General features: G+C 37.1%; 1 long non-coding RNA gene and 2 pseudogenes across 3 annotated transcripts; 1 reads left to right on the top strand and 2 right to left on the bottom strand.

Annotated features, from left to right (window-relative positions):
* Positions 1 to 547: 547 nt before the first annotated feature.
* LOC144546504 (uncharacterized) lies at positions 548 to 15,919 on the top strand. Its single transcript, XR_013508811.1, has 2 exons — positions 548 to 775; positions 14,940 to 15,919. It is a non-coding gene; the product is annotated as an uncharacterized LOC144546504 (long non-coding RNA).
* Positions 15,858 to 17,329, bottom strand: LOC144546496 (peroxidase P7-like; annotated as a pseudogene). Its single transcript, XR_013508798.1, has 2 exons — positions 17,069 to 17,329; positions 15,858 to 16,779 (listed from the first exon to the last, which is right to left on the bottom strand). The product of XR_013508798.1 is annotated as a peroxidase P7-like (transcript).
* Positions 17,330 to 19,690: 2,361 nt separating this feature from the next.
* On the bottom strand, positions 19,691 to 21,113 carry LOC144550607 (peroxidase P7-like; annotated as a pseudogene). The gene is made up of 2 exons (XR_013510514.1): positions 20,846 to 21,113; positions 19,691 to 20,549 (listed from the first exon to the last, which is right to left on the bottom strand). The product of XR_013510514.1 is annotated as a peroxidase P7-like (transcript).
* Positions 21,114 to 23,885: the final 2,772 nt, after the last annotated feature.

Here is a 23,885-nt window from a genome sequence, read left to right as displayed (position 1 = left end):
GTTATCTTCATTATTTAGCGGTTCTATTAGAACTAATATGGTTACATCATTTTAAGGGGGAATTTCATATATACCTCAAAAACATTGAAATTACATATTTCCCCCTCCAAAATTATATTTTTAAAGCAAAGGGTAAAATTGATATTTTTATAAACTTAAAATGAGTTTTAATAGAAAAGACAATAAAATAGTTAAATTTCTGACATTTTGAAATTTAGAAGGGTAAATAAGATATTATGAATTTTTAGAAGGGGGAATGTGCAATTTTGAGGTTTTAGAGGGGGGAATGTGCAATTTTTAGGCCATTTTACAAATCTGGTTTCAATTCTGATCAGTAGTACATCACATAACCGAAATAATAATCTAATCTAGTACATATGATTAAGCTAGAAATGTTGGAAATGTAAAACCAGTATAACTCCAAGGGTGTCCCTGTAATTTTCCTTTCTTTGCCAGCATATCAGAAGTTTCATTACTTGTGCTTTCCACATAAGAGCAACTAATCTGTCTATTTTCCTTGAACAATTCCCATAGCAGATGCACTTTAAAAATTGACAAGGCAGAAAGTTGCTTCTAATGAAATAATTGATTGCCTCTCTTAGCCCTGTTGTTTCGGACTGAAAAGCACAACTTGCCAGTATTCCTGCTACCATGTATTTGATTAGTTCTCCTCTGTGCTGAACCATGAAGCCCATTCCTCCTCTCCAGGGCTCATTCCAAGCCCTGTCTGTGTAGCATGCGAATGCTGCTTTGCCTTGTACCAGTCTCAGTACCAGTTCGGTACTGGTAATGGTGACAGATAGATCAGCCTATCATCAGTGCCTTCTGCTGATGGAGGAAGGACATTTGCCAGTACCTGCATGCATCACTGGTACCCAAAAAACTGTATCAATTTTTAAAACTTAAATGAAGATAGTACAGAGTTCACAACTTCACATGATGGGTCATCGTTACACTTTCACATGATTGATAAACATATATACCTTGAAATATAATTATTGTATGCGTGTTAAAGAGAATTACGAGTAACTGTTGAGAGGTCATTGCCATGGATTGCAACAGAAATGCATATTGTTAAAAATAAAACTTTAGAGATCAACTTTTCACAAACCAAAATTTTAAAAGCTTCCCCCCCATAACATAATCCTAAAAAGTTTTAGGATGCATGATTAAAACACCAAATCGCATAAGAAACAATACGAAACCCCCAGAAACAAAACAAAAACGGAAAAGCATGCTTCAGTTTAATAACACTGAATTGATTAGAGAAATATTTTAGTTCTTTTAGATTTCCATTCACTATTTAGACTAGTAAACAGGTCAATCACACGATACTTTGAGCACAGACGAAGCTTGTGCCAAGGTGATCCCCTTTCTCCGATGTTATTTATCCTAGTTACTGACTCATTGCAATGGTTCCTAAGAAATTCAACACGGGCAATGCATTCGCCAATGCTCACAGCACCAAGGCCGATTCAATAAGCTGATGATAGTATGATACTATAATATACACAGAGGCACATTCAATCTCCTTAAGGGTAATTGCTCTAATCCTCAAAATCTAAAAAGGATTAACGGGGCTCAAGATGAACCGACAGAAGAGCAATTTTGTGGCCATTGCTGTACACCACACTTAGTTAGCACCATACAGAGCATTATCTCCTGTTTACAGTCAGATTTACCAGTGCAGTACCTTGTGATTAATTTTAGAGAATTAAAGTAAACATCAAAAGAACACAAGACTCCCCAAACCTCCCTCCCTTCTTTTATTTTAATTGAATATTTTGTATATTTTACATGAGAATTCTGGTATACTAATATAGATGAGGAGATTAGTAATCAGGCAACAATCTGCCATATTACTTCATTCCCTTTCTAGAGATTTATTTCTATATTTTACAATAAGATACAAGGCAATAAATAAAAATTATGCTCCAGCTTGCTATATTCGGCTGAGTGCCCCATCTTCCATCTTTGTCTGGCATAGATTTCCTGTGGCACTCCAACACTCCCCCTCAAGTTGGTATGTACGGATCTGTCATGGCCAACTTGCTTAGTATGCCATGGAATATCTTGCTCGAGGTTGTCTTAGTGAGAATGTCTGCAAGCTGTTCTTCTGACTTCACATATATCAGTCGGATTATCTTTGCTTCGATGTTTTCATGGAGATAATGTCTGTTAACCCCAACATGTTTGGTTCGATCATGTTGAACTGGGTTGTGTGAGATATCAATTGCTGCCTTGTTGTCACAAAATAAGTCCATCTCTTTATTAGGTGGGAAACCAAGTTCTGTCATTAGCTTCTTGAGCCACATGAGTTCACAAATTCCTTTAACCACCCCTTTTAGTTCGGATTCAGCACTTGACAGAGCAACAGTGTTCGGCTTCTTACTTCTCCAAGTAACCAGGTTCCCTCCTACGAAAGTAAAATATCCAGATGTTGACCTTCTGTCAGTAACATTCCCTGCCCAGTCAGCATCTGTATATCCCATCACATCTAAATGTCCATTCCTTAGGAATTGAATTCCTTTCTCTGGAGTTCCCTTCAAATACCTTATTATTCTCATGACAGTCTCCATGTGTTCTTCACTTGGATTATGCATAAACTGACTTACCAGGCTTACTGCATAAGCAATGTCCGGTCTAGTATGTGATAGATATATTAACTTCCCTACTAGCCTTTGATATCTTTCTCTGTTTGCGGGTACTTGATCTAGATGTTCTCCCAGCTTAAGATTTTGGACTAATGGCGTGTCCGCTGGCTTGCAATCAAGCATCCCAACCTCTGCTAGTAAATCGAGAATATATTTTCTTTGAGAGAGAGTAATACCTTGTTTTGACCTCATTACCTCAATACCAAGAAAGTACTTAAGTCCTCCTAAGTTCTTCATTTCAAACTCTCTTGAGAGTCTCTCCTCAAGTCTCTTTATTTCGTCCCTGTCATCACCTGTAATTATCATATCATCCACATATATTATCAACACAGTTAGTTTCCCTTGACTTTTCTTAAAGAATAGAGTGTGATCAGAATCACTCTGTTCAAACTCGTAATTTTTCATAGCATTACAGAATCGATCAAACCATGCCCGAGGTGACTGTTTGAGACCATATAGTGCCTTATGCAACTGGCACACTACCGGTCGATGTCCCATGTTTACATACCCGGGAGGTGGATCCATGTAGATTTCCTCCTTTAAGTTGCCATGTAAGAAAGCATTCTTTACATCAAATTGATGTAACAGCCAATCTAGATTTGCTGCAAGGGATAACAAAACTCGAATAGTATTAAGTTTAGCAACTGGAGAGAAGGTTTCCTGAAAGTCAATACCATAGGTTTGTGTGAAGCCCTTTGCAACTAATCTTGCTTTATATCTCTCAACTTCACCATTTGCACCAAACTTTATTGTATAAACTCATTTACACCCAACTGGTTTTTTTCCTTTTGGTAATTCTACTAAGGACCAAGTTCTATTTTTGTTTAATGCTTCCATTTATAAGTCCATGGCTTGTACCCATTTAGGATCTTTTAAGGCTTCTTCCACATTTTTTGGTACTTCTAGAGACAACATTTTTTCACTAAAGTCTTTCAAAGGCTGAATCAAATTTTCTGTGCTCACATAATTTGCTATCGGGTATTTAGTCACAACACTTGTTCCATCTTCTGGAACATACCGGTTTGGTGGTTTTCCTCTATTTTTTCTTGGTGGTAGAGTATAGTTAGAGGTACTTACCTGTGGATGATCCTCAGGAGATCCCGGCCCTTGTGGTATTTGGTCCATTTGTATCATTTCTTCGGCTGTATTTATCCACACTCGTCTACTCTCTCCTCGTTTAAACACCTTTTGTTGCATATTCGGATCAAACTCAATCTCCTGCATAACCTGTGGACCCGAATCAGACCCGACCCAAGTTGAATCAGACCCGTCTGGATCAGACCCGATCTGTTGATTTGGATCAGACCCGACCAGATACTGTTCATCAGACCCGACCGGGTTTGGACTGATCAGGTTCGGTCTATGGTTAATTTGATCAGGTTCAGGTTGTTCAGTGGCTAATGGACTGATCAGGTTTGGATTATGGTTCGGGTTTGAATATTGTAAAGTATGCATAACCTGCTCAGAATATTCGCTCTCATTCACACTCTCCCCCTGAGGCGAATATGTAGGATAAAAAGGTTCAGTTTCAAGAAATGTCACGTCCATGGTAACATACCATTTTTTCTCAACCGGGTCATAGCACTTGTAGCCCTTTTTATGTAACCCAATACCTAAGAACACACATTTAATTGCATGAGGCTCTATTTTAGATCTTTGGTGTTTTAAAATATGGACAAAGGCAACACACCCGAATATTTTTGGAGGTAAGCTTTGGACCGAAGGTATTGCAACAAAGTTTTGAAGAGTTTTTAGTGGAGTTTGAAAGTTATTTGCTTTTGTGGGTAACCGGTTAATCACATAGACAGCCATACTAACAGCACTATTCCAAAAAATATTCGGCACTTTATATTCAAACAACAAAGCCCTTGCTGTTTCAAGTATATGTCTATTTTTCCTCTCAGCTACCCCGTTCTGTTGTGGTGTTCAGACACAGGACGTCTCATGAATTATTCCCTTTTCACCAAAAAATTCTCTAAGAACCCCATTCACAAATTCACCCCCATTATCACTTCTAAAAAATTTAATTCCTTTGCCATATTGGTTCTGTATCATATTGTAAAATCCTTTAAAAACCTCAGACACTTCATCCATTTTTTTTCAATAAATATACCCAAGTCATTCGAGTACAATCATCAATAAATAGAACAAACCATTTATACCCACACATTGAAGTTACCGGGGATGGTCCCCAAACATCAGAATGAATAAGATCAAAAGGAGCAATACTTTTATTACTACTAGTTGGATACGAAGCACGATGGCTTTTTGCTTTTATGCAAGTTTCACAAGAGAATATAGAATTTTTAAAACCAGAAAAAAGAGAGGGTAACAATTTTTCCATATAGCCGAAAGAGGGATGTCCTAACCGTCTGTGCCACATCCATATCAGTTTCTCTGAACTTGAGCCCCCAATTGTTACATTTGCTTTTCCAACTTTCAAATCTTCTAAATGATACAAACGACCTTTCTTAATACCATGGCCAATGATCTCCTTCGTGAGGATATCCTGAAAGACACAATAATTAGGAAACATAAGAACCACACAATTTAATTCCTCGGTTAACTGACCAACGGATAGGAGTTTAGTAAACAAGGATGGCACCAACAGTGCATTATTAAGACTAAGGGAATTTGACATATGCACATCTCCTGTGCTTTCCACTGGATATTCCATTCCATTAGCATTTAAAATCCCATCTCGTATAGGTTTTCTCAAGTTTATTAAATCATTTTTTGAAAAAGTCATGTGGTCAGTTGCCCCAGAATCAATGACCCAATCATTTAAATATTTTTCAGATGATAAGTTCATACCTTGATCCGCTTGTTTACCTGTTGTTTTTGTTTCTGAAACAAAACCTGCATTGCCATAATTTTCTGCTCGAATCAGATGCACCTGACCCGAACCAGATGCAGCCTCCTGCTGATTGCTGCCTTGGTGCGCTGGTAGAACAAGGCTCGGTTCTGCCCAGTTCGGCCCTGTTTTCTGCTGGCTCATCTGGTTGGAGTTCAATCCGCCAGAAATGTTCAGATCTGGGCTCGGACTGGTTGCTGCCAAATTTGCCTTTCCCTTCGCCTTTTCCTTGTTGCTTCATCCTCTTCTCATGGTACCACTCAGGATATCCAATAAGTTTGAAGCATCCTTCTTTCACGTGTCCCATTCCACCACAGTGACTGCATTTCAGTTTAGCCTTGTCTTGTTTATACTGATATTTATTCAAACCAGAATTTACCTCAAAGCGCTTGTATCCTTGTGACATCATGGCCATGGAGCTGCCTATGCCTTCTTCTCCTTTCAGCATAACTCCTTGCCGTGAAGTCTCTCTCCGGACTATTGCATATGCTAGTTCTACCGAAGGGAAGGATGCCATCTGCAGGATGACAGCTCTCACGTTGTCTAGCCGGTCATCTAAGCCATCTAGGAAAATATAGACCCGAGATTCTTGAACAAACTCATTGAACTTCGAGATATCTTCGGCATGAACCATAGGGTTGGGACGACGATAGTCAATCTCACGCCATAATCCTTGGAGTTCATGGTAGTACTCCTCTACAGTTTTACCCGACTGTTTAAGTCGAGTTACTCTCTTGTTCAGATTGTACACCTGGGCCTTGTCGTTTCCATCATAAAATGTCGTGGCAATTGCGTCCCACACTTCTTTTGCAGTTGGATACCGAATGAACATGTTATGTAATTTTGGTTCTAAGGAGTTAATTAGCCATCCTTTGACTACTGCATCATCCATATCCCACCTCTGAAACAGTGGATCAGTCGGTAGTGGTGGAGAAGGGTTGCCGGTGATATGTTTCATTTTGTCATGACCTTTCACATATAGCCTCACTGCTTGTGACCAAAGGGTATAGTTTGTGTCATCTAACTTTGTGGAGATTGGATTTGGGTGTATTGGGGCCTCGGTTACTGTTGCGGTAGGTAAGGTGATTGTTTGTGGTTGCTGTAGAGAGATGATTTGATTCTGTTGTAAGGTTAAGAGTTGGGTCAGTTTTTCTAGAAGTGCGGTGGTTTTCGCTGCTTCTGAGATTTCTTCAGACATGGTTCTGTTTTTTGTTTTCTGGTTACAAGAGAAAAAATTTTTTAGGTTTTGGGAAGAAAGATTAGAGAGAGTTTTTAGAAGTTGTATCGTATGAAGGAACCTCTGATGCCTTCCAAGATTGAACTAAGCTCTGTGTTAGAAATGTACTATAGGCCAGAATATTTATGGGCCATATTAATAATTAATATGGATCAACTCTTTATTGGGCTAGGCCCGAATTTCTGATATTCTGATCTGATCTGAAATGGATAAGTCTTCTGAAAGGGTTCAACGAATTGATGCCATGAATAGGCTCAAACGAACTGGTGCATATAATTTATAAATATGCTGTGATCTGTTCAGAATTCAGTTGGCCATTATCATTCAGTTTTTCGAAAAAACAGAAAGAGAGACAGATAAAAGAGGGGCTGTTAATTCGGTACTAGCATATCGAATTACAGAAGTTTATCAACTTGTTCGTGTGGATACTGATAGAGGCGTGACTGCTAGGCTGTTGCGTGGATCTGACACGAAGGAAAGGAAACACGAACGAAAGTAAAAGAAGGCTACTGCTAGACTTGAAGTTTCCGCTGCGCGTCTAGTGGTAAACTCTGTTTTAATCCTAGGATTAGTTTTATACTTGGATTCTGGTTTTCGGGTAGTGAACAAATATTGAACTGTTTCGAATTGTTGCACTATAACCTACCCGAAATTCCTACAGTGGTATCAGAGCCACTTGTGTAGAATTAATTCTGGATTTCTGATTGTTAATTAGATTAACGTATCAATTTAATCGATTGGATTGATTAAAATTATACGAATTAATTTGGCGATTTATGTGTGGGTTAAGGAATAATTAAATAATCATAACAATTAGATTGTTCTGACAGAATTGAATCAGTTGGATTGATTCGAATTTTAGGTTAATTAAAATTAATCTGAAAGTTCTGTTTTCTGAAAACCGAATCAGTTAGACTGATTCTGATATATGATTATTTTATGAATCTGAAGAGAAATTGTTTAAGTAATATATACTATATTACAGAAAAATTTTCATGAGCCCATATTTAGAATTAGATTCTATATCTAACTTTGTTTTGCAGTTATGGAATATGTGAATAGTATGATCCCGTTGCCTTGTGTGAATGATGTGTGTAAATGCGGCCTGAGGTGCCCCATGAATTAATTTATTATATAATTAAAAGTGACTTGCATGTCACTTATTATGTATCATTTATACGGTCTGCGAACCGTTAAAATTAGGACATGTATGTATTTTCTTTATTGCCATTAGAGTAGTTATTTTGGTTAGAATAAAGAAGATTACATGAAGGATGGATGGTGGCTATTGTCAAGTGGAGTCTTACAATGGAGATTATCATGCCATGGATCATACTATTCCACTTATGAATTGGGCTCATGTTATTATTTAATTGTTTATTATATAACATGTTTTTAAAATAAACAACAAAGTCCCTTAAAGAAAAATTAAGTTTCATGCCTTTCCAAAATCTCTAACCTATCAAGGTTTCGATCGCTAATTGATGGGCTTGCCAAAGCAAGGTATCATTAGTTATCTTAATGAGGTAGGATATAAGTGTTGGATACTTATATATAGAGAATTGGTTTCACTTAACTTGGCTATCAAAACGTTTTTGGGCCTTGAGGCATAGGTTTGAGGAGCCGGGACATGAAATGTCACCTCGAACAAACCAAGAGTTATATTAGATGTAATTAGCATGGGAGTGCTTACCTAAATAACTAAATTCAAGCAGTGATGCCAAAGCTCACTTGAATTTGGTGAAATATGGATCTTGGTCCGCTGTGTGGTTTTATATGGGACATTGATTTTAAAACACATAGTGGGAGTAAAACTTTAGTTAAAAGGTTTTTCTAAAAACATAAACTTAAGTCTAAATTTCTGCATATTTATTTTGTTGTAGATTATGGCAAATACATCTACTTTTACGTTGCGATCTGCTACTGAAAAGGATAGTGCAAAACTCACTGGTCCAAATTTTTTAGACTGGTATAGAAATTTACGCATAATTCTCAAGCAAGAGAAAAAGGAATACGTTCTAGAGAAACCCGTTCCTGAAAAACCAAAGGCTGATACAGATGGTAAAATTTCTGCCGCAGAACAAGCAGTTTTTAATAAGCATGTGAATGATGACCTTGATGTTACTTGTCTCATGCTCACGATAATGAACTATGAGCTTCAGAAGCAGCTTGAGAAATTGAGTGCCTATGACATAATTGTGCAGCTTCGTGAACTTTTTCAAGTTCAAGCTCGTACTGAGAGATATGAGACATCAAAGGCATTATATCAATGCAAACTGGCAGAAGGAAGCCCGGTTAGTCCTCATGTACTCAAGATGATGGGATACATTGAGAATCTGAACAGTTTGGGCTATCCCCTCAGTAAAGAGTTGGCTACTGACATTATTCTCCAGTCCTTGCCCTCAAGTTACCATCAATTCATTCTGAATTTTAACATGAATGGGCTGGAGAAGTCAATGACAGAATTGCATGGAATGCTAAAGACATCCGAACAAAACCTGAGGAAACCTAATGATGTCCTGTTGGTTAAGAAGGAAACGAACTTCAAAAAGAAAGGCAAAAAGGGCAAAGGAAAGGCCAAAGGAAAAGGCAAAGACAAAGTTCAGGGTGGGACCTTGAACAAAAGAAAGTCTGTTGCTAGTGCCACTGAGTCGCAGTGCTTCTATTGCAATGAGATTGGTCATTGGAAGAGAGACTGCAAGAAGTTCAAGGAAGATAACAAGAAGGGAAGTGGAGCTTCCACTTCAGGTATTTTTGTTATAGAAATTAACATTTCTACTTATCAAACTGATTCATGGGTATTAGATACTGGATCAGGAGCTCATATTTGTTCAAATATGCAGGTGCTCGCAAAGAGTAGAATGTTAAATAAAGGAGAGGTACAGCTACGTGTCAGCAATGCAGCACGAGTTGCTGCTTTGGCCATAGGCATTGCATCATTGGCTCTACCTTCCGGGATGATCTTAGAATTAAATAATTGCTATTATGTACCTGCCATAAGTAGAAACATTATCTCTATTTCATGTTTGGATATGTTTGGATTTGAATTTAAATTTAAGAACAGTGGCTGTTGCTTTTATTTAAATGATATGTATTATGGCAAAGCTTCGTTACATAATGGGCTTTATATTCTAGATCTTGATGTTCCTGTCTATAACATACAAACCAAAAGACTCAAATCAAATGATTTGAATTCCACTCTATTATGGCATTGTCGTTTAGGACATATAAGTGAGAAACGCATAAAGAAGCTTCATAAAGAAGGACTTCTAGACTCATTTGATTTGGAATCACTTGAAACATGCGAAGCTTGTTTGTTGGGAAAAATGACTAAAACACCTTTCACTGGGATAAATGAAAGGGCGAATGACCTTTTGGTACTTATACATTCAGATGTATGTGGACCATTTAGTTCAGTCGCAAGAGGTGGTTTTCAGTACTTCATCACATTTACTGATGATTTTAGTAGATATGGTTATGTCTATTTAATGAGACATAAATCAGAAGCATTTGAGAAATTCAAGGAATTTCAGAATGAAGTACAGAATCAACTTGGCAAGACAATTAAAGCTCTTCGATCAGATCGAGGAGGCGAATATTTGAGTCAAGAATTTGGTGATCATTTGAAGCAATTTGGAACACCTCAATGGAACGGTGTGTCTGAAAGGAGGAATAGAACATTGTTGGACATGGTTCGTTCTATGATGAGTCAAGTTGATCTTCCATTATCATTTTGGGGATATGCTCTAGAAACGGCAGCTTTCACACTTAATAGGGTTCCAACAAAGGCAGTTGAGAAGACACCATTTGAAATATGGACTGGGAAACATCCTAGTATGTCTTTTCTTAAAATATGGGGTTGTGAGGCTTATGTAAAACGATTGATGTCTGATAAGCTCACACCTAAATCTGATAAGTGTTTCTTTGTTGGATATCCGAAACAAACCAAGGGATTTTTCTTCTATAATAGGGCAGAGAACAAAGTATTTGTTGCTCGAAATGGTGTCTTCTTGGAGAAAGAATTTCTCTCCAAAGGAGTTAGTGGGAGTAATGTGCATCTCGAAGAAATTCGAGATACTCAAGAAGATACTCCTACTACTCATGAGGAACCACAAGACATTGTGGAACCAATACAAGAGACATTACCATTACGAAGGTCGGATAGAGAACGTCGCGTACCTCAGAGGTATTTGTTGCTCATATCAGAACAATGCGACATATTGTTGTTGGACAACGATGAGCCTACGACGTTTCGTGAAGCAATGGTAAGCCCGGACTCTGATAAATGGCTTGAGGCTATGAAATCTGAAATGCAATCCATGGAAGATAATCAAGTTTGGAGCTTGGTTAATTTACCTAATGGTGTAAGAACCATTGAGTGTAAATGGATTTTTAAGAAGAAAATTGACATGAATGGGAATGTTCACTTTCACAAAGCACGTTTGGTGGCAAAAGGTTTCAAGCAAATTCATGGGATAGACTATGATGAAACTTTTTCACCAGTTGCAATGCTTAAGTCAATTAGGATACTTCTAGCAATTGCCGCATATTTTGATTATGAGATTTGGCAAATGGATGTCAAAACCGCTTTCCTTAATGGAAACTTGAACGAGGATGTGTACATGACACAACCCGAAGGTTTTGCTGATCCAAATAATGCTAGGAAAGTATGCAAACTTCGAAAATCTATTTATGGATTGAAACAAGCATCTCGGAGTTGGAATATTCGTTTTGATGAAGTGGTCAAGGAATTTGGATTCATCAAGAACGAAGAAGAACCTTGTGTTTATAAAAAGACTAGTGGGAGCGCACTTGTTTTTCTTGTCTTGTATGTGGATGACATTCTGTTGATTGGAAATGATATTCCATTGCTTCAATCAGTAAAGTCTTCGTTGAAAAGTAGTTTTTCAATGAAAGATTTAGGTGAAGCAAATTACATATTGGGAATAAGGATCTATAGGAATAGATCAAAAAGGCTAATTGGATTGAGCCAAAGTACATACATTGACAAGGTGTTGAAAAGATTCAACATGCAAGATTCAAAGAGAGGATCTTTACCTATGTCAAGTGGCATAAGTCTCTGCAAGAATCAGTGTCCTTCGACACAAGATGAGCGAGAACGCATGAGTAAGATTCCATATGCTTCCGCAATTGGATCTATCATGTATGCTATGCTTTGTACACGTCCCGATGTTTCATATGCTTTGAGTGTCACAAGCAGATACCAGTCAGATCCATGTGAGGGTCATTGGATAGCAGTGAAGAATATCCTTAAGTACTTGAGAAAGACTAAGGATGCATTTCTTGTTTATGGAGGTGAGGAAGAGCTTGTTGTATCTAGTTATACAGATGCAAGCTTCCAAACCGACAAAGATGATTTTAGATCGCAATCTGGATTTGTATTTTGTCTCAATGGAGGAGCTGTAAGTTGGAAGAGTTCCAAGCAGGAGACAGTAGCCGATTCTACAACAGAAGCTGAATATATTGCTGCTTCAGAAGCAGCAAAAGAGGCTGTTTGGATAAGAAAGTTCATTATTGAACTTGGTGTGATTAAAAGTATTGAAAATCCAGTGGATCTCTATTGTGATAATAATGGAGCAATCGCACAGGCTAAAGAGCCAAGATCACATCAAAAATCCAAACACATACTTCGACGTTTTCACCTTATTCGAGAGATTGTGAATAGAAGTGATGTTAAAATATGCAAGATAGCAACAGATGCAAATGTGGCAGATCCTTTGACTAAACCTTTTTCGCAAGTTAAGCATGATATGCATACTAGAGCTATAGGTATTAGATACATGAGTGATTGGCTCTAGTGATTATTATTGTGCTACAGAGGTTTATAATTTAGATGTTTGTTTGTATGTTTATGTTTTATGAATAAAACAATGCAATGTTCCTTGAATAATTTATTGCTTATTATTTATCATCAATTCGATGAATTGGATCGTAAAACTTTATAATAGAATGCAATATTATTCTAAATAGTCCCTAGTCTTTATTGTTAGTTGGAACACTAATAATTTATGGACTGGTATGTGGATTGATTGTGGATGATCAGGTTTTACGGATCATTGATATGAGATATCCAATGCAATCACATGGATACATGTTTGATAAACATGATATTGGACAGACCCGCTATAAAATACTGTATGGATTATTATGTGTCATCAGTTTATTTTATACAATATTTTGTTGAATCCTTTGACTTGAGATCATCATTGATTTCTTCAATGAGGATTGTATACTTTAATGCTATCAAACGTTAGCCCTAACCAGGTAACTATAAAGGTAGTAATTGGGTGTATTATGAATCATGTGAAGAAATGTGAGTGATCAAGATGGAATTTATCCCTCTCATGTATTGAGAGTATGATATCTCTGGGCCCCTCTAGAAAGATAGATTGAAAAATGCATGGCCGTGCTATATGGTTGATAGTCAATCATATGAAAGTCAATCTAACTTTGGTATGAGAAATCAAAGATTGTACTGTACAAAGTTGACACATATCCTGCTTTGAGTACAATCATGATATCAAGTGATAAAGGGATTAACATAAATAATTGTGAGGTAATTGTCGGATATTGACATTCATATAATTTGGGTAGTCATAATGCCCTGCTAGGGACCGCTTATGATTTGTGTGCCGAAAAGGATTTTCAGCTCACTGCCAACATTATATGAACCTATTGGGTCACACACAAGAACAAGGTTGAAAACAAGTTTAAAATATTTGACTTTAGTACAAGTGGGAGACTGTTAGAAATGTACTATAGGCCAGAATATTTATGGGCCATATTAATAATTAATATGGATCAACTCTTTATTGGGCTAGGCCCGAATTTCTGATATTCTGATCTGATCTGAAATGGATAAGTCTTCTGAAAGGGTTCAACGAATTGATGCCATGAATAGGCTCAAACGAACTGGTGCATATAATTTATAAATATGCTGTGATATGTTCAGAATTCGGTTGGCCATTATCATTCAGTTTTTCGGAAAAACAGAAAGAGAGACAGATAAAAGAGGGGCTGTTAATTCGGTACTAGCATATCGAATTACAAAAGTTTATCAACTTGTTCGTGTGGATACTGATAGAGGCGTGACTGCTAGGCTGTTGCGTGGATCTGACAGAAAGGAAAGGAAACACGAACGAAAGGAAAAGAAGGCTACTGCTAGACTTGAAGTTTCCGCTGCGCGTCTAGTGGTAAACTCTGTTTTAATCCTAGGATTAGATTTATACTTGGATTCTGGTTTTCGGGTAGTGAACAAATCTTGAACTGTTTCGAATTGTTGCACTATAACCTACCCGAAATTCCTACACTCTGATACCATGATTAATTTTAGAGAATTAAAGTAAACATCAAAAGAACACAAGACTCCCCAAACCTCCCTCCCTTCTTTTATTTTAATCGAATATTTTGTATATTTTACATGAGAATTCTGGTATACTAATATAGATGAGGAGATTAGTAATCAGGCAACAATCTGCCATATTACTTCATTCCCTTTCTAGAGATTTATTTCTATATTTTACAATAAGATACAAGGCAATAAATAAAAATTATGCTCCAGCTTGCTATATTCGGCTGAGTGCCCCACCTGCCATCTTTGTCTGGCATAGATTTCCTGTGGCACTCCAACACCTTGGGTTGCCTCTCACGAGTCGAAAACCGCGCAAACTAAATTTTCAGCCTCTAATTGAAGCAATACAGCACAAAATGGCTGGATGAAAATGAGGATTATTCTCTTTGGGAGGTCGGATCATCATGGTTAAATCGGTGTTGTTGGCGATCCTACTCCACTACATGCAAGATTTGGAAATCCCTAAATGTGTCTTCAAGCATATTGATAAGCTCCAGAGAAATTTTCTATGGTAAGGAAACGAGACATGTAAAGGAATTAATTGCTTGATTAATTGGAAAAGGATCTGTTTGCGAAAGGATAATGGGGGCATGGAGATCCTGGATCTCAAAGTGCAAAATGAGGCACTACTCACGAAGTGGTGATGGAAATTAGAATCGGAGGTGAATTCCTTGAGGACAGAAATGATGCTCTGCCTTTATGGGGTAACCGAGGCCTCACACATTGTACACAACCACAATCTTTCTTTCTTCACAAGGTCTCTGAAGCCACTCATTCCTTTCTATTCGTTCTCGGTTACAAGTTGCAATAGTGGACCAATAGCCACAACTGCTATGGCGACGGACAGAGCACGATACTTTTACCAGTGCCTCGGCTTACAAGCGAATGCAGGACTGTGGACTTGGGTGCAGGTTCCATAAAGCTCTTTGGAAATTGAAACTGCCCTTAAAGGTAAAACTCTTCCTTTGGATAACTTTGCAGAATAAAATACTCACACAACAAATACTAGTTGCTAGAGGGTGCAACATTACACCGGGCTGCCATCTCTGTCGAGATAACATGATAGAGTCAAGGGACCACATCATGTCCCACCGTACCTACTCAAGAGAAGTTTGGAGCGGTCTCATCCAAAAATTCAGCATACCAGTCAATACTGGTAACCAGGAAACAGTGCTGACCATTTAGTGGAACCACATAATTAGACTGACATCGCTGCCACGATAACTTTGGGATATCGCCTGGGTGGCCCTGTGGCGTGAGCGAAACAGAAAGCTCTACTCATAGGAGAGGAAGTGTGCAGTAGAGCTGATCAGAAACACTGGAGCAGAGATTCAGAGTTGGTACCAGAACATATAGTGGATTCGGGTTTAATATAGGCCAGCAGATCCAACAGTAGATGTCACTCATTTTCATTGCAGAAATTGTACCGGTAAACTTATGGTACGGGAAGCAGTGGTGGAGGTCAAGCACTGGTGCGTAATGTGATGAGTGCTGACAGGAGGCAAGCAAGAGTTCATAGTTAATGATAGTAGAGCGCCTTTTAAATATTGTAAATATTGTGACATATTGTGACATAGGACCTGCTTTTAAGCCTACGGGCATTTCCACCCAAAAAAAGTAGAGGATTTGTAAATATACTGTAATCACCTTTGTCTATCAATGAAAATTTGTAAGATGTCAAATTTGCCAACTTACCCTTAAAAAAAATATCTTGTCAATAACGTTGCCTTAAATACTTCTTTGGAAAGAATAAATATACAAATGTTATAAAATAAAATAAAATAAAATAAAAGAATTTATAAACCAGAAGATAGAAATTACAAGAGATATTGTTTCCTCAAAAAAGAAATTACAAGAGATGAAGAGAACCTATCAACAAGCGATGCAAAAATAGCTTAAGAATGTGCAATTATGAATTGATCGCACTGCAAATCTTTCTTATTTGTCCTGACGAACCCGTTAGTGGATTGATATCCCCCATCTTAACCATTGCAGCAGCAAAATCCATATAAAAAGAGGATGGATCCCTACTATAGCTGGTAACCATGCCATCAGTCTCACCTCCATTGAACAACACTTGGTCAGAGTGCAACAGCCCCCTTCTTTGCATCAAATTTTTGTAGTATTTATTGTCAAATGAGTTCGGTGTAACAGGGTCAAGTGGTGCCAAGTTTGAAATTCCGGCATTGCTTGAACGAGGGCAATTACGTCTCCTGTGAAGAGCAAAGCTCGGATCGATGTTGGTCTCATTGTATATACGGCCCCTAAATGCCACGCATTGAGCTTGACCAATTGTATGTGCACCTGAGAGCGCAACCATTTCCTTAGCATTGAGTCCCTTTCTAGCAAATTTAGCAATCAGCACATCCAGATTATCACCACCGAAGGGCAAATCAGCAGCAGCCAAATCTCTATTTGCGGTGGTGGAATCTCTTCTCCCCAGCTTAACCGTCCATGTCGGTCCATTCACATACTCAGAAGAGTCTCTGGCTGCAAGTGCGACGATATCTGCACATGATACGATTTTCGGACAAATTACTTCCACGGCCCACTTGGCAGCATCTATGACTTCCATTCCCCTTATCGAGTTGTTGTTTTGAAGAGCAGTTTGCTCGCCCGTGAACCATGGGGTGTCTTTCAGAAGCACCGATCCGTCACATCCCTGATTATTTTATGTAAAAAGGTGCAATTTCCTTTAGATTTTACTCCAAATTAAGCTAATTAATATTAATCATGAGTATGTAGTGGGTATGTTATTATATTTATATATAGTTTTCTCTGACTAGAACAGTGTTTTTTAATATATATGCTTTACCGCTAATAGGCATTTCTGATATCAGAACTGAAAACAAAAATCAAATAAATTCTAAATGAGGTGTGTCATTGGATGCACCTCAGTATTTAACGAAACTATTAATCTATTGAATATACACCATGGTTAATTTAATTACTTGAACAAAGCAGTCATGGAAGTGAAGGCGTATGAGAGAGGCGGCCATTCGGCGTTCTTTCGCAATAGCAATTCGTATGGCTGTGCGAATGATTGGAATGGCTTGTGGACATGTATAATCATATAGTAGTTTGGAGTCAGAGAAGCTTGACAGTGCTTTAAAGAGAAAGCGAAAAGCATTGCAATTGCTATCAAAGCAAGTTTAGAAGAATTAGAGGCCATTGTTAATTATGAGAGAGGGCGTGATAGAAGCTAATTGAGAGTTGATTTGTGGTTTTATGATGAGAAGTGGTGTATTTATAGGGTACCTTCGGTGAAGAGGTCTTTGGGAAGAATGCATCAACCATGAATGCATCAACTATAATTATTTATTTTATTTGAACACTGTCATGCAGGGTATCGATCGATATCGATGCTGATTAAGATATGCACAAACTTCTTTGCCAGCCGTTTTGGATTACTTCTTCCAAGTCAAACATTCATCGCACTTTTGAGTTTTGTTATAATTAATAGATTAGATATACTAGGGTAGTTATACCAATTGATGGACCAAGAAAATTATATATATATTTTATGGTCTGCAGCGCCAGCACGTGACGTAGCCATCGATCGATCCCTTGGCAAACAACTCGTTTATTAAAAAAAAAAAATAAGGAAAATTAGAGGAAGCTTCGCCGGACCATTGGTGTGCAACTCGATCGATCGCTTAACAACCTTTCATAATAAAGGAGCTCTAAATACATGAGATTGACGTGACTGGCTATATATATATATATGCTCCTTTGAATAATCACATAAAGATACATGTATATATACTTTTGAATAGTCCTTTTAGTAGGATGAAAAAACTTTTTCTTTATTCATTAAAACATTTGTCAGTCGGTCGGCTAGTTGCCGAGTGCCGACTGACCTTAAAAAAAAGAAAAAAAAGAAAGAAAGACACATGTATACTTCATCTCTATTTAGAATAATAGATGATTTAGTAATTGATTTTTCTATAGGATAAAATTTTATTGACTTTTGTGAAAATAGATTTCCATTTTTTTTTCTTTCTTTTGATAATATTTAAGTCTTCAAACTTATTTGTCAATGACAATAGTACATGTGGTGTATATATTTAGATCTACTTAAAACAAAATATTTTAACACTGCTACAAAAACACTAATAGTAAACACATCCGGAAATTTACCAACAAAACAGTCTGTAATGGGATGAGGTATGCATGCAAAAATGAGCTCAAGTATGCATACACATACAATCAATAAGAATAGAACCCATGTACGTAAGGAACTTGGATTTGTACAAGGTTGTTTAATTATTAAGCTACCGCACCCTTTCATACATAGTTAAAAACTTAAAATGAAAGCAAGAGTGTATGATTCTGCCCAATCTCTAACCACCATTTTTTGTCTAATGAAACCTTGTACATCATGTATAACACATTTACGTATATGTTTCCGGTTTTTTCCACGTGCCAATTACCAATGAAAACCTCAGTTTTGCTGGAAGTCCATCAAGATTGATCTCAGGCTTGGCTTTAGATGCACAACTTCAGACTTTACTGTTTCTACGCGTATTGAAAATAAAAATGATAATCATGAATATGGTTGTTTAAGTATGGTTTTAAATATACATATAGGAGATATTTCATATTCTACTTATTTCGAAGGGTAACCTCTTAAAAAAAAAACCAGAAAAACTAATTTCCAACGCCGTTTATGGAAATACTGACTATTTGTGTCGAAGTATGTAGCCAGGGGCGAACCCTGTATAGAACCAGGGGGCCAGTTCTCCTTTGGATTTCGAGTTTTAGTGGTGATCTATCGGTACCGATCGACTTTGTCTCTCCCTGAAATTTTTTTTGCCCCCTCGGAATATTTGATTTGTAATTTGGGTTAAATTTAGTGTTAAAATCATATATGATTGGTAATTAGAATTATAAGTTAAAGCATAAGAAATTATAAGACAGAGCATTGGATAATATAAGTCAAAGCATTGTTTTTTTATCGAGTACCAAATTAGTTAATGAGTTTAAATCCGATAAACTATTTAAACCCGATTCGATATTTTTTTGTCCTCTTCTAACGAAAATTCTGAGTTTGTCCCTACTTGTAGCGACGGTAAAATTTACAAGGGTGGCTCATTGAAATGACTTTTCTTTTTCTGACTTAATTTTGTAATGATAAGTCCATGGAACAAGTCATTTAGTGCTAACTCGTCATAAATTTAAAATTTTAAGGCTTTAAAAATATTACCCTAAAAAGGATATTATTAAACCTTACACCAAACCATACAAGAAACTATATGAACCAAAAAAAAATCATAATAAGAAAAAAGAGCGCTTAATTAGTATATTTACAAGAATAGAAAAGTATCCAGGAAGATAAAAAAATACTATTACCGCAGGTACACTGACAGAAACATGCTATATTTATGAACGTATTGGTATTACCGACAAGAGTATCCGCGACGAAAAATAATTTTACTCTCACGGATGTTGTCCTATTCTTGTAATAACACTAAAATGATTTGAAAAATATTTTATTTGTTCTAGATTTCCTTGCACAGATTATTACACTTTTTAATAAAATAGCCTTAAAAGTACTTCTTTGGAAAGAACTCAATGTACAAACATTAAAAAAATTAATAAAACAATGTATAAATCAGAAATAAAATAATTACAAGAGATGAAGAGAACCTATCAACAAGTGATGCAAAAATTGTTTCAGAATGCACATTAATTGATCGCTGCAAATCTTTCTTATTTGTCCTAACGAACTGGTTAGTGGATTGATATCCCCCATCTTAACCATTGTAGCAGCAAAATCTACATAAAAGGAGGATGGATCCCTACTATAGCTCGCTACCATGCCATCAGTCTCACCCCCATTGAACAACACTTGGTCAGAGTGCAACAACCCCCTTCTTTGCATCAAATTTTTGTAGTACTTATTGTCAAGTGAGTTCGGTGTAATAGGGTCAAGTGGTGCCAAGTTTGAAATTCCGGCATTGTTTGAACGAGGGCAATTACGTCTCCTGTGAAGAGCAAAGCCCGGATCGATGTTGGTCTCATTGTATATACGGTCCTTAAATGTCACGCATTGAGCCTGTCCGTATGTGCACCAGAGAGCACAACCATTTCCTTAGCATTGAGTCCCTTTCTAGCAAATTTGGCAATCAACACATCCAGATTATCACCACCGAAGGGCAAATCAGCAGCAGCCAAATCTCTATTTGCAGTGGTTGAATCTCTTCTCCCCAGCTTAACTGTCCACGTCGGTCCATTCACATACTCAGAAGAGTCTCTGGCTGCAAGTGCGACGATATCTGCACATGATATGATTTGTGGACAAACTGCCTCCACAGCCCACTTGGCAGCATCAATGATTTCCATTCCCCTTATTGAGTTGTTGTTTTGAAGAGCAGTTTGCTCGCCCGTGAACCAGGGGATGTCTTTCAGAAGCACCGATCCATCACATCCCTGATTATTCAAAATATAAAAGGTGCAAATTCTTTTAGATTTTACTCAAAAATTATACTAATTAATATTAATTATGAGCAAGTAGTGTGTATGTTATTATATCTATATATTGTTTACTCTGACTAGCTAGAACAGTGTTTTTTAATATATATGCTTGTACTGCTTCGACGTATTTCAGATATCAGAACTGAAAACAAATATCAAATAAATTCTAAATGAGGTGTGTCATTGGATGCACATCAGTATTTAACGAAACTATTAATCTATTGAATATACACCATGGTTAATTTAATTACCTAAACAAAGCAGTCATGGAAGTGAAGGCGTATGAGAGAGGCGGTCGCAAAAGCAATTTGTATGGCTCTGCGAACGATTGGAATAGCTTGTGGACATGTATAATCATAGTAGTTTGGAGTTAGAGAAGCTTGACAGTGCTTTAAAGAGAACACGAAGAGCATTGCAATTGCTATCAAAGCAAGTTTTGGAGAAGAGCCCATTGTTAATTATGAAAGAGAGAGAGAGAGATAGATAGAAGCTAACTAAGAGCTGATCAGTTCGTAACTAATTAAGAGTTGATTTGGATGATGAGAAGTTGTGTTTCATTTGTGTATAATGTTGGGATAAACTAAGCAATACTGCACTGCTTTGTGCCAGTATGCAAATGATTGAAGAGAGAAGAATATTTTTCTTAACAGAAACAACGCTTTATTTCCTCTCTCTTACTCAATTACATAGAGTTCTACGATATTTATAACATTACAATGTTTCTAAAATAGACACCCACAACTCCCTAAATTAAGCACCCACTATACAACAGGCTAAAAATAACTAACCACTACTCTAACAAGTCCTAAAATAACTAGGCTTAAAATAACCAATGCCCAAAATAACCCATGCAGTTTTTATGCTGTTAAAAACTAATTTGTACATGCTTTAATCAATTTGAATTAATTTTTAACACTCCCCCTTAATTCAAAATTGATTATATCAAGTTTGATTCTGAATTCTTCAAGCTTTTCTTGGCAATGCCTTCAGCAAAATGTCAACCTTCTGTTCTTCAGAACTTGCATGCTTGATCTCCATTTTGCTACTACCAATTCTACTTGCAATGCTTGATGCCATGTTTCATTTCTTACTTCTGCTTCGAATATTGTTGATCTTTGCCTTCCACCTGCTGTATACACCAAGAAAAGCATGGGTTGCTCTTTCTTTTCTTCCTCACAGCATGCTTGCTGTTCTTCCCTTTCTTTTATGAAACAATCGGCTTGCACACAGTCGTATCTTTTCTGCTGGAAGCACTGGACATCTTTTTGTCGTGCTGAAACTCAAACTCGCCAAATCTACAATGGCCACGTCCACCTCTGCCTTGAGAGGACTCCCCCTTTCTGTAGAACGCCTTTTCATCGTCTTTCTCCTTTGATCTGAACTTTGCTTCATGTGTCTACAGTGATCCCATGAGTTCATCAAAGGAACAGGTGTCAAAATCTTTGGACTCTTTTATTGCTGCCACCACATGATCAAACTTGGGTATTAGACTTCTCAACACCTTTGCAACCACAGTCTCCTCCTCCATGGTGTCTCCAAATACTCTAATTTGATTGACCACCTCTTGTACTCTTGAAAGGAAAATTTGCACAGATTCTTCCTTGTTCATCTGCAATGTTTCAAAGTCCCTGCGTAGGCCTTGAAATTTGATAGCCATGACTCGAGTACTCCCTTGAAATGTTGTTTTCAGGGTTGTCCATGCCTCATTTGCGTTGGTGGCTGCTGTAATTTTCGAGAAGATCGTGTCATGCACTGCTTGTTGGATGAAGAACAATGCTCTTGCATCTTTCTTCATGGTTTCTTGTGGATTTGGATCAGGATTGGGAACTCCTTTCTCAATCAAGTCCTATAGGCCAAGCGATTTGAACAAGGTTGACATCTTGATGCTCCAAAACTCATAAATCTCGCCTTTGAACAGCGAAATTGCTGGTTGCGTCTCATTCACCAAGCTACTGCTGTTTTCTGCCATTGAAAACGCCCCAATTCTTCAAGGTTGCACAACAATCAACTCTACCATCAATTGTAACTTGACTCTGCCTTCAATTGCTTGCCCACCGAACCATCAGCTCTGATACCATTTTGTTGGGATAAACTAAGCAATACTACACTGCTTTGTGCCAGTATGCAAAGGATTGAAGAGAGAAGAATATTTTTCTTAACAGAAACAACGCTTTATTTCCTTTCTCTCTTACTCAATTACATAGAGTTCTACGATATTTATAACATTACAATGTTTTCTAAAATAGACACCCACAACTCCCTAAATTAAGCACCCACTATACAACAGGCTAAAAATAACTAACCACTACTCTAACAAGTCCTAAAATAACTACGCTTAAAATAACCAATGCCCAAAATAACCCATGCAGTTTTTATGCTGTTAAAAACTGATTTGTACATGCTTTAATCAATTTGAATTTTAAATGTTTGTTTATATGTTTATGTTTTATGAATAAAACAATGTAATGTTCCTTGAATAATTTATTGCTTATTATTTATCATCAATTCGATGAATTGGATCTTAAAACTTTATAATGGAATGCAATATTATTCTAAATAGTCCATAGTCTTTATTGTTAGTCGGAACACTAATAATTTATGGACTAGTATGTGGATTGATTGTGGATGATCAGGTTTTACGGGTCATTGATATGGGATATCCAATGCAATCACATGGATACATGTTGGATAAACATGGTATTGGATAGACCCGCTATAAAATACTGTATGGATTATTATGTGTCGTCAGTTTATTTTATACAATATTTTATTGAATCCTTTGACCTGAGATCATCACTGATTTCTTCAATGAGGATTGGATACTTTGATAGTATTAAACGTTAGCCCTAACCAAGTAACTATAAAGGTAGTAATTTGATATATTATGAATCATGTGAAGAAATATAAGTGATCAAGATGTAATTTATCCTCTCATGTATTGAGAGTATGATGTCTCTAGGTCCCTCTAGAAAGATAGATTGAAAAATGCATGGCCGTGCTATATGGTTGATATGAAAGTCAATCTAACTTTGGTATGAGAAATCAAAGATTGTACTACACAAAGTTGACACATATCCTGCTTTGAGTACAATCAAGATGTCAAGTGATAAATGGATTAACATAAATAATTTTAAGATACTTGTCATATATTGACAATCATATAATTTGGGTAGTCATAATGCCCTACTAGGGACCGCTTATGATTTGTGTGCCGAAAGAAATTTTTCAGTTCACTGCCAACATTATATGAACTTATTGGGTCACACACAAGAACAAGGTTGAAAACAAGTT

The sequence above is a fragment of the Carex rostrata genome, chromosome 2 (genome assembly GCF_964058835.1).
Source record: "Carex rostrata chromosome 2, lpCarRost1.2, whole genome shotgun sequence".
Classification (NCBI taxonomy): Eukaryota; Viridiplantae; Streptophyta; class Magnoliopsida; order Poales; family Cyperaceae; genus Carex; species Carex rostrata.
The sequence above is the reverse complement of the archived record's forward strand: the minus strand, read 5'-3'. Positions and strand labels throughout refer to the sequence as shown.